Here is a 12,935-nt window from a genome sequence, read left to right as displayed (position 1 = left end):
ATGGAACTTCTAAGTTATTCTGTGCTAATCGTATCAGTGACCATTGTTAAAAATTACAAGAACAATCGACATCCGGAAGGAAAAAAACCTCTTAACACAGGCTGCTAGAGACAAGACATGTTTACGATTTCTGTGGTTGTTAAACCAACTCTGTTGTAAATGTATCTTAATTGTGTCTAATGTGAGACGCTACAGGTGACTTTCAAGAAGTCGAATATTTACATGAGAAATGATAATTTTGTTCTTTATGAAGCTCAAATATACCGATAATTGTTGTAAAGTATTCTTCGAGTACCTAATTATTTCACAAGTAGAGAGAGAGAGTCTTTAAGGTTCCTGTAACTAGAATTATTCTTTGAAGAAGAAGTTTATAGATTCCAGAAGCCGGCTATCCAGAGAAGAAGACTGGCTGTGCACACCAAGTAAGTTGACTTGTATAAGAGAAGTGGGACGTTTGCACATAAACTTCACACTCTTAGTCATCAAATCGTAAGAACTAGGCGACAGAAGAAAACAGGAATTTTGAGACAAAAATGAGATAAGAAGATGATATGTGTTGCCATAGCAACCAAGCATTGAGAGATGAAAGAATCATTCCAAGAAATTGAATTAAACCCAAAGTATCAGGTGAAGAAAATTTGTGAATGTAAAAATGGAGAAGACATAAGAAAGTCACTACATTAAAAACCGCAGAGAAGATCTCGATGTATTAGACTAACAAGGGGAGGCCACGATAAGCAGTAGCGCGTACTTTTCAAACGTTATTGAGAAAATCGTAAGATAATTTTGATCGTCAAATATATACACCTGTGTGTGGCCGTTTTCACCAGGAAGCACCAGCAGCCAAGCATGCCCTGTAATCGCTGGATCGAGTCCCGCTCATCAGTTTTTTTTTTTTTTTGTTTGTTTTGTTTTTTGTTGTTTTTTTTGTTGTTTTTTTTTCTTTTTTTTATTTCTAACAGTCATTTTCTTTGCTATTTATTTTACAGTTGTTATAATGGGAAAAATACGTGTAATCAGGTGAGCTTTTATTAAATTTATAATGTTATTTGGCAGTCTACAAATTTTTATTATCACAAATAATATAATATTCATAACTACCGACTAATAAATCGCCAAACGCATAAAGTGATACTGAAAATGTATGCTTGTCCGTGATTTGAGAAATCCCTTATACCTGGAAGGAGCCCGAAACGACTTGTTACATCCAAGTTTGACCAGCACAGACGGCTTTCAAAAGATGTACAATTAATCGTTGCTTTCGACATTACGAGTACAAGTTGCGGGATGGTATTTTTCATAAAAACATAAAAAACAAAGTTAAACGGCACCAGCTGCATTGAATAAATGCTATGTTTCCACACACGCAAGGTGTTTTGAGGTGGAAAAACAAACCTCGTTAACATTTTCAAAAACCTCTCTTTCAGCTGATAATTTGGAAGCAAACCATACATAACGCAGCATTTCCTTAAATATAGGTGCTGATCATTGGTCATGCAGTATCGGGTGTATTTTAATAGCGTCTTCACGAGAAGCAATTTCTCGTTCTCTTTCAATTAAATACGAACAATTTTGAAGACACGGCAAGCATACATTTTGTTCTTGTGAAGGCATGGGAGATTTGAAGACTGAATTCGACACTTTAAATACTAAACTAGAGAATTTTAAGATAGATTTAAAGAATGAATTGACTAGTTCCCTGCACACTCAAGTAAATCAAATGTTCACTGACCTTAGTAGTAAACAGAATGATAATTTCTAGAAGCTATCAAAAAAGTTAGAATTTGAGATTGAGGACAGATGCAATAACGTAGAATCAGAAATCAATGAAAAATTAGGATCTTTCAAAAATGTGTGTAACGTTAAATTTAATGCTGTAAAGCAGGGACTGAGTACTTTAAAAGAAAGTGTAGATAAGCAGAGCAAGTTAATACCTGTACTTTAATCGCAACTTACAGGTGTAAGTACACGAGTGGACAATGTAGAAAGAAGCTTCAAAGAGAAAAGACAAAACTCTGATATCGTAAATGTAAGTAGTTAAGAAGAACAAGTCAAAGAAATCATAGAAAGAAGAGTTACTGAGAGAATACATCTGGGAATGTGTCACCTATGGCTTCTTTTGAACTTACTGATACCAGGAAGGGCATAGACGAACTCTGGAGAGAATTCAAACTTATCCAGGAACAAGTAGAAAAATGAGTAACTTCACCTAATGTGGTGTTAACCAGTGGAGTAGTTACTGATTTGCAATGGGAAACTCATTCGGGGTTATCGAGACAATTTCCTAAATTTAAGCCCAATGGAGAGGTACATCCGACACATTTTTTGAAAAGGATTAACCAACCTTTAGCAAACAATTGGGAAGATTCTAAGAAGATTGAATTTGCTGTGGGTTACCTTCTAGGAGAAGCCTCCGAATGGGGAACAGTAAATATTGAGAACTTTTCCACTTGGGAAGATTTTCAAAAGAAATTTAAAGAGAAGTATTGGTCTGCACGTGCCCAGGAGAAGTTAATATCAGATTTGTGGGACCCAAAATATTACAATAATACTTGGGGTACAATGAGGAAGTATTTCGATTGGCATCTAACGCGTGCAAAGTACTCAGATAAGCCGATGGAGGAAGAAGGATTAGTGCAGATTTTAATTAGATGATTTCCCATATATGCGAGGAAAGATATCTTATGTAGTGGGTGGAAGACGGTAGAAGAGTTGTTGTCCTTTGTAGATGCACTTGATGCCTTAAATAAGGACCGCAACAAAAACTTGCACCAATGCGAAAATCCGAACTACAAAAGGAATAGTGGGAATAATGTCAAAAAACATGAGGCAAACCTAGCAAGAGTACACCAATGCAACTGGAAAAATGAAACAATTATCAGAAGAAGCATCCACCTTCAAATTTAGGTCCAGTAACTTCTCAGGAATTTGTACCGAGTAACAATAGAGCACAAAACGGATGTGTGATATCTCGTTTTGGTAACCAGCCTGTAATTAGTAATAATGAGGAGAACACGATGCGATCTGGATCCAGGGCCGAGGCCCAGGTCATGGAGATACATTAGGAGGCCTTGTTTCATATAAATATGTTAACTTTACCCACAAAATACCCGCTAAGGAATAGTTACTACTTGAAGAACCGAGTTTAGATACCAATAACCCACAACCTATAATAGTACGGACAGTGGAAACTGCATAGGTTAACATATTTATAAATTCAGGGAGTGAGGTATCACTCATCCCCAATGCACTCTTTAATTCAGTACAGACAAAACAGCACTTACCGCTATTGCCAGTAACGGGAGTTTACATAGTCGAGATAACAGGAACAAAGAGTAAAATCGTGAGCTATGAAACTCAAGTGAGTTGTCGTATTGGAGATATATTATTTCGGCAAACACTATTAACAGTATAATATATTAATAGAGATGTATTATTTGGTTTAGATAGGTTATTAGAATTTAAAGTCATCTTAAACTTTGACGAGAGTCTTCTTTGTTTTGGTAAAGGGGACAGTAGATATTGGACACCGTTTGTGACAGATAACTGCATTAGAAAACAAACAACTGAGTGTAAGTGTCTGCGATTAACAGCTACAGCAAAATTGTCACCAAAGATCCATAATGTAAATCAAGTATCACTTCGAACTGACATACAAGACAAAGTTAACGAGTCCCTAATATTAACCAATCAACAAAAGCGAGATTTATATAAAATTTTAACGGAGTATGAAGTAGTATTTTCCAATCGTCCGGGTAATATCAGCGACAATATTTGTAAATTTAGAATAAAAGATGACTCTCCATTCTTTTGTAAGCCGTATCCAGTGGCAATAACTTTGAAGGAAGCAGGGTAGAGATGAAATCAATAAAATGATTGATAATAATATCATAGAATGAAGTTCTAGCATCATGAATAATCCTTTGGTCGTGGTAAAGAAAGCTACAGGCGGAGTACAATTAGTATTAGACGCTCATACACTGTTCGGCATATAGAGACAGAGAGAGAGAGAGACCAACCAATTAATATTGATGAATTGCTATACAAATTTGAAAAGGCAAGATTCTTTAGCACTATGGACCTGACTGCGGGATACTGGCAAATAAAATTACACCCAAAATCCAAAAAGTATACAGCATTTTTGTTTGATGGTAAATCATATCATTTCAATGTATTGCCATTCGGACTTAATATCTCTATGCCCGCATTCATACGTGCATTAGATGAGGCACTAGGGAGAGAGTTATTGAAGGACTTGATAATATATGTAGATGATATCTTGATAATATCGCTTCTTGGTAAGAACATTGTTTAACTTTGTGCAAAACTTTGAAAAAATTCAAAGAAAAAGATATTACGGTGAAACTGTCTGAACCATACTTTGGGTGCCAAGAACTTAAGTTCTTAGGTCATATTATAGGGGTACAAGGAATTAGACCAGACCCTGAATGCATCAAAGCTATCTAAGAATGACCATAGCCCAGAAATTTAAGACAGTTAAAAGGATTTGTGGGGATACCCAGATAATATCGTCGGTACATATGAGGGCAAAAACTAAATGACCCGTGAATTTTACATTTATTAAGGAAGGGAGTGCCATGGACTTGGGATCAAGGTGCCAATGATGCATTTGAAAATGTCAAAAGTGCGCTTGATGAATCACCAATTTTACATCATCCAGTTATGGGCGAACCATTTAAAATTTCAACAGATGCATCTGATTACGGAATTGCTGCATAACTTCTCCAAGGAGAGTGGAATCTGAATAACGTAGAACACCAAACCATAGCTTTTGCTAGCCGTAGTCTTAAATAAGAATGAATTAAATTGCATGGCTACTGAAAAAGAACTATTAGCAATTGTGTGGAGTATTCAAAAATTTCAAACACTAGTATGGTGATCAGAAATCCGCATTTATAAAGACCAATTTACTGCATAGTAGGTTAATATGATGGATGCTTTTCCTACAAGAATACAATATTAAGATACAGTACGTACAAGGTTCCGAGAATATTGTACCTGATGCTTTGTCAAGGTTACCCACAGGAATGGAAGGATTGAAACGCGTGGAAGGACTTGGCGTTATTTTTGCCATTAATTTTATATCGGCAGAATCCAAACATCCGAGTAAACGAAATGGCGTAAAGAATATCTGAAAATATACATCATGATCCTTACTTTACAGAGACATTTTCTCTGTGTATTCAGAACTCATTACCTCCTAATCAAATAGGAAAATGGAAAATTATAGGTCATAACTTGTTTTGGAGAGACAGCTTAACATCACAGCAGTGGTGTTTACACATTCCGAAGACAAACTGGAGTGGTATGTTCATACAGGATATAGATACTTCGGAATCAAAAAGTGTATAACTCATATGAATAAGTCTTATTATTTTAAGAAACTAGGACATAAAATAGCATCTTTAATTAGAACCTGTGAAATTTGTCAGAAAGGGAAAGAGAGTAATACTCATGTGAAGTACAAAATGTACCCTATTATTCCCAAGTCATTACACGACCCCACAGCGGCATATTTTTTTGGACCAATTCCACAAGGAAAAGGAGGGGTACCATACATTTTGGTCATCATAGAGTAGTGGTCAAAATATGTTGAACTATATCCTATTAAAAAAAAAAATACGCACACAGTTATACACTGTTTACAACAATACTTCCTAGAAGTAGGTAAACCGAAACGGTTTCTTACAGATAATGGAACACAGTTTGTAAGTAATGAATTTAAAGAATTCCTGGCATGGGAAGGTATTCATCAGGTGTTAATATCCAATTATAACCCGCCACCAAACCCGTGTGAAAGAGTAATGAAGGAAATTGGGAAGTTACGAGACGGAATCCAAAATTTTTGGGACTGGTGCTGCCACCTGGAAAGTAGTAGTAGATCTTTGCACCGCTAGGTGGCAAGAGCTGCATATCTGATGAGGCAGTGTGCGGAGTGGCATTCAGCTGGGAGGACGTGCTGGATGTCCACAATGATTTTTGTGATACTCTGTGTGGCTATTTACGCGAACAGAACAGCGCGTGTGTATCAAATTCTGTCTTCTTGTCACGGGTTATTAACAGCGACGAGAGCTGGATTTACGGTTATGACCCAGAGACAAAGCAACAATCGTCCCAGTGAAAGAGCCCGGGCTCTCCAAGACTCAAAAAAGCGAGACAGGTGAAGAGCAAAGTGACGAGCATGATCATCGTTTTCTTTGATACCAAGGGAATTGTGCACATAGAATTGATCCAACCCAACCAAACAGCGAATTCTGCGTACTACTGTGACATTTTGTGACGGCTCCATGAAAACATGTGGCGATGACAGACCGAACTTTGATGTCAAGGGAGCTAGCTGCTGCATCACTAAAATGTGCAACGCACCCTGTCACACGCTCTTGCTCACCAGGACCTTTTTGGCCAAAAACAACATGGTGGTTGTGCCCCACCCACCATACTCACCAGATATGGCACCTTGCGACTTCACGCTATTCCCAAAACAGAAACCCAAGTTGTACAGTAGATGAGAACAGAAAGTAGAGTACTCATATGTCACAAACACCTTGAGTTTACGATTGGAGACAAAAAGTCCTCATAATTCCTAAATATTAGAAAAGTTGAGTAAAACCTCACACAATTGCTCATGTCTAAACAAAGCAGAATAAGAAAACAGCAAGACTATGCAGGAGCCTGTTTAAGAGAGTACAAAGAATTTTAGTTGGAAAAAAAATAAGTATATAAACATATAGAAAAAAAGTACATGGTTATGATATGTACTGTTGTTCTGGGTGATGTTATTTACACAATGATTATGTAAAAAATATAGCGTGTTCGATCTCGGGAGGGGGGGGGGGGGGCGAATATATAGTGTTTTGAGAATTTCTGCGTAAATTCTCCACTCTGCCTTCTACCGTCTCAAACACACAATATTTTAGATGTGAGAGTGGGATGCTAGAATCCTACCTACTGCACGTCACATGTTTGTGTGTGCAGGTGTGAAATCAGCCGCCAGCAGAAGGTAGATGCGGCTAACAAATGGCACCAACAAGTACTTGACGGGCAATCCATGGACATTCTAGTGAAAGTATACAGAAGAACCATGGAACTTCTAGAACTTCTAGGATATTCTGTGGTAATCATATCAGTGACCATTGTTATAAATAACAAGAACAATTGAGATTCGGAAGTCCAAAAAAGAAACTCTTAACACAGACTTGTTAGAGGCAAGACATGTTTATGATGGTTGTTAAACCAACTCTGTTGTAAATGTATCTTAATTGTTTCTAGTGTGAGACGACACGGGTGATTTACAAGAAGTCGAATATTTATGCGAGAAATGATAATTTTGTTCTTTATGAAGCTCAAATATACCAATAGTTGTTGAAAAGTATTCTTCGAGTATCTAATTATTTCTCAAGTAGAGAGAGAGACTAAGGTTCCTGTAACTAGCATCATTCTTCGAAGAAGAAGTTTGTAGAGATTCCAGAAGCCGGCTATCCAGAGAAGAAGATTGGCTGTGTACAAGATGTACGTCGACTCGTATAAGAGAATTGGGAAGTTTGCACATACACTTCACACACTCTTAGTCATCAAAACATTAGAAGCTGCATACAACTTCCTATATAATGGTGCAAAAGCATGGTGCCATGTTACGTCACCCTCAGGCTCAACAACGCTTCAGATAGCAAAGTGTCGATGTTTGTGAAAAGAAGGCCACAACTCAGAAGCTAATGTGACATGTAAGGTGGGTTAATGATCTCACATTGGCACCAAATTTCACCACAATTCTGTCTAGTGCCACTGCATATGTGTCATTTGATTGGAATGTTGTCACTCACCCTCTTACCCAAATTTCAACCCCCTTCATCCAACCCCAGCATCTGTAATTGAGGTCAAATCTGTGACGCCCAGCATTGAAATCATCTGGTTTTCTTATGAGTGGTCGAGGAAAACATCGCTACTCCAAATCGGCACGGAAAGGCCGCAGGGCATGGCATAAAGAATGTTAATGAAACCACCCCTTTCTCTGGGGTGTTGATTCTCAAGCGTTTCGCAGCTGAAAATGACAGTTCACAGTGTGAAGTGCAACAGGAAGACATTATCCACAACTTTAACACTGCTGACATCCTCAGCTGTTTCATCCCTTCTCTAAGAACATTGTGGGACTGCACATCCCCGTCAAACATGATCACACCCATTTGGAGCACAGTGTGACTGCAATTTTTGCTCTCACATACTAGCTGAAACCACTAGGGACCATACAAAACCATTCAACAAAATCTGGGTATGATCCAAAGCAGCTAAGGGTGCTAACGCTTTTTCGGGAAAGGGTCCCTCAAAGACCCTTGAGTTCCATAAAACCCTCAGTTGCACCCGCACACCTTTATTGCAAATTTTAAAAATGTGCCTCTGCAGGCATAACCCGTGATGAGGGCACTGGGTGCCTGCAGGCAGGCCACACTGCAGCTCTTTAGCCGCCACACTGCTGTTCCTGCACCTGATATAGGAAATCCGAAATCAGAGTGTCGAACGGGTTACCAATCTGCATGCGCCTAGAATGTGATCGCAGGTTTCTGTCTGTAAAGGTACATTTTTAAATTCTCAAGAAAGTGGATGCCACTGAGGGTTTTACAAAACTGGCGGCTCTTAGAGGGACTCCTTGCTGCTTTATTCATACATGTGTCAATGTCGCATCCCCCTGTGATCATGCCAGAGGAGGACACAAAAAAGGAGAACTGAAAAAGTGCTGGTACATTTAGCTGCTTTGGATCAAGTTAAAATTTTGTTGACTGGTGTTGAACAATCCCTAGTGGTTCCAACCTGTAGATGAGAACAAAAATTGCAGTCGTGTTATGCTCCAAATGGGTTGGATCACATTTGATGGGGATGCAGTCCCACAATGTTCTTAGAGAAGGGCAGAAACACCCAAGGGTGTCAGCAATGTCAAAGGTTGTGAAGAACATCTTCCTGTTGCCCCATCGCACTGTAACTGTCATTTTCAACCATGGAATGCGTGGGAAGCAACGCCCCAGGGAAAAGGGTGGTTTCATTGACACACTTTACGATACCTGCTGCAACTCTTTCATACTGATTCTGAATCGTGGCGTCTGTGGGATGTTTTCGTCAGCCACTCATAGAAAAAAACCGGACTAGTACTGGTGAAACAATAAAACGAATGCAATAAGGCTGAAAGTCGCGTGGCCTGTCACGTGACTCTCGCTCCGCCTACTGCTCGAGTTTCATCTGCCTCCTGCGCTCAGTCTGCCCGTGGTGTCTGTTTTAAGTAGTTGACATTTTGTCTGTGCGTCGGAAAATGTTGAGTGTACAGAAAGAACAGCGTGTTAACATCAAATTTTGTTTCAAACTAGGAAAATCTGCAAGTGAAACGTTTGTAATGTTACAACAAGTGTACGGCGATGATTGTTTATCGCGAACACAAGTGTTTGAGTGGTTTAAACGATTTAAAGATGGCCGCGAAGACACCAGTGATGACACTCGCACTGGCAGACCATTGTCACCAAAAACTGATTCAAACATTGAAAAAAAATCGGTAAACTTGTTCGACAAGATCGCCGTTTAACAATCAGAGCAGTGTCTGAGTTAACAGGAGTTGACAAGAAAAGTGTTAGGCAGATTCTTCATGAAAGTTTCAACATGAACAAAGTGTGTTCAAAAATGGTTCCAAAGTGTCTCACAATTGAACAGAAGGAACGCCAAAGAATGATTTGTTCTGACACCCTGGAAAACATTGAAAGTGATCCCACCTTCTTACAAAATGTTATTACTTGCGATGAATCGTGGTTTTTTACTTACGATCCCGAAACTAAACGCCAATCGATGCATTGGAAAACTCCTGGTTCTCCACGACAAAAAAAAAGCACGAATGTCAAAATCGAAATTCAAGGCAATGATGATTGTTTTTTTTTTGACATCAAAGGGATTGTGCACATTGATTGGGTACCAGAGGGACAAACAGTGAATCAGCATTACTACATTAGCGTCCTGGCTACCCTACGTGAGCGAGTACGGAGAAAACGGAACGATTTGTGGAGAAAAAAGTCATGGATCCTTCACCAAGACAATGCCCCAGCTCACAGTGCGTTGTGAGTGAAGACGTTTTTGGCAAAACACAACATTCCCATCTTAGATCATCCACCCTACTCACCTGATTTGGCCCCCTGTGACTTTTTTCTTTTCCCTAAAGTCAAGTCAGCTTTGAAAGGAACTAGATTTGAGACTGTTGAAGCAGTAAAAGAAAAAGCGACGGAAGTAATGTATGGACTTACCGAAAATGATCTGCAGCATTGCTATGAACAGTGGAAAATTCGTATGGAGTGGTGTAGAGACTGAGGAGGAGAGTACATTGAAGGAGATAACATGAAATTGTAAATAATTGTAAATAAATGTTTTTTCCAGCATCAGTCCGGTTTTTTTCTAGCCACACCTCGTACGTCACGAACTTCTGAGCTGTGGCCTGTTTTCCACAAGTGTCGACACCATGCTGTCTGAAGCATCATCAAGCCTGAGGGTGATGTCGCAGGGCAACGTGCATCTGCTACACTACAGAGGAGGTCTGTATGTGCCTTCGAGCCAAATTCCAAACTGAAGCACAGCAGTGGATGGGAATTAAGGGGGTTTGAAGAAGTGGTCCTTTAATTCTGTTGCACAGTGTATTCAATAAAAAACAGTTCACTTAACAGATACTTGCATTAGCATGTAGCAAACATAACTAACAATCAAGTTTTTACATAATGTTTGTTGTGTGGGGTTCAATCAGGGCAATACTAGAGAATGGTAAGATAGGCCCCATGTGCAAGCATAGAGGGGGTCACAAATACAGACCAGAAAAAAACCAGAGAAAGTCAATTTAAGAATTAACCAGGAGAGGTACACGAATTGTTCTACTCCTCGTGTTCCTACCTTCTGGCTAAGAGAAGACACCTTGCCCTCGGCCTGAGACTGTATACATACACTGTTGTATTAGTATCAACTCATTCAAGTAACATAATAAAGAAATAACTACTACCGTACTTCTACCACTAACACGTAATGTTTTATGTGGTAACAGTGTGTTCAGCTTATGCAACTGTTGCCTAAACAGCTCACTCATGTTCAACAATGAAGTTCTTGCTACTACGGTATATGCACCAATGTGTTCACATTATGATGAAGCACCTGAGGACTTTGCAAAGAGAAAGTTGACAAATGACAGTTAATCACACAACAATTTGATAATGGAGAATTTTAATATGAAAACTACAGGATAATTCATCCATGGGAAACTGGATGTAATACAAGAAATGGCACAGGTTATTCATTATCACAAAATGCTGAGAAGAACAAAATTCACTTTTCTTCTTTCAGAAGAAGACTACCAGGAAATAGGCTTGGCAAAGACCAAATTCAACTACAAAATGAAGTTACTACATTTAATCAAACAATAAAGAAACTGTTCAATACATGAGACAATTCAGAAAAAAAAGATGTATACACACCCTCTCCTCTCATCAGCATTCAGCTTCTTCTGTTTTGAATACAACTTTTGAGTTTTTTGTAGGGTCTCGCAACCTAATTGTGCGTGGATGGTCTCCTCCTGAGGTAGAAATTCGCCAAAATGATGCCTTTTCAGGCCAAAACACTGAGGCCATGACTTTTCCCAAAATTGTGGTTCTGCGTTTTTTGGCAGATGTTGAATTGGTGTGATGCCACTGTAACAATTGTCTTTTTGTCTGAGGCATGTAATAAGCCACCTGCATTTCATCTCCAGACACAATACATCTCAGAAAATCCTCATCTTCCTATTCAAGTTGCCCAAGGAACTCTCGTGTGCTAATTACGCAGTTTTTCACGTGCTGCCCTGTCAGTTGTTTTGGGCCCCATCTTGCACACAGTTTCCAGTATCTCAGTGTTTCTGCAAGTGTCTTTTGTGAGACAGTTCTGGAGAGTTGTGGAAACATCATAGAAATTTCATCCCCTGTCTATCAGTGGTTTTCACAGTTTCCTCAATATTTTGCACCAACCCTTCAGTCAAAATGAAAGGCCTTCCACTACTCCAATCATCATGAACATTAGTTCTACCTCCACTAAATGCCCTACATCACTTGAACATACTTGTTCTGTCCATAGCACCTTCGCCATAAATCATTTTGATTCGTGAAAAAAATTCAGTAGGTGTTATTCCTCCCACGAGTAGGAAGCAGATCACAGTATGTGGCTTGCACTTTTCAGTCTGAACACGTGTTCGATGCAGCTGTCCACATTAGTCTATCCTACATAAGCCTCTTCATTTCTGCATAACTACAACAATCTTCTTACTGTAATTAAGCCTTGGTCTCCCCCTACAAATATTACCACCACACTTCCCTCCTTTACTAATCTGACATTTCCCTTATCTTGATGCCTCGGGATATGTCCTGCCAATTGGTCCTCTTTTTTTAGCCAAATTGTGTCATAATTTTCTTTTCTCCCCATATGAATTCAGTACCTTCTTATAAGTTATCCAACCCACCCATCTAATCTACAGCATTCTCCTTTAGCACTACACACTGAAGACTTCTAGTCTCATCTTATAAGAACTGCCAATCATCCAAGTTTCACTTCTGTATGAGCCTGCATTCCATACCTTCAGAAACAGCTTCCTTACACTTAAATTTATATTAAATGGTTCAACTGTGGGTTCTTGGTGAAATATGATGTGAACAAACTAAACACAATTTTGTCTTGGTTCACAAAACTATATTTTAGTAATTAGATTTACATTCAATGTTAATAAATTTCCCTTTCTCACTAAGGCTTTTCTCGCTATTGCCAGTATGCATTTTATATACTCACTGCTGCAGCCATCATCACTAAGTTTTTACCAAAATTCACCTGCTACTTTTGGAGTCATTTTCTAATATACTTTCCTCAGTTTTGACTTATTGAATTTGACT

General features: G+C 38.9%; 1 protein-coding gene across 3 annotated transcripts in view; it reads right to left on the bottom strand.

Annotated features, from left to right (window-relative positions):
• Nucleotides 1–12,935, bottom strand: part of LOC124595250 (fatty-acid amide hydrolase 2-A) — a 169,476-nt gene that overhangs the window by 119,749 nt on the left and 36,792 nt on the right. The gene's annotated exons all lie outside the window — the stretch shown is intronic.

The sequence above is a fragment of the Schistocerca americana genome, chromosome 2 (genome assembly GCF_021461395.2).
Source record: "Schistocerca americana isolate TAMUIC-IGC-003095 chromosome 2, iqSchAmer2.1, whole genome shotgun sequence".
NCBI lineage: Eukaryota > Metazoa > Arthropoda > Insecta > Orthoptera > Acrididae > Schistocerca > Schistocerca americana.
This window is presented reverse-complemented; position numbering and strand designations above follow the sequence as displayed.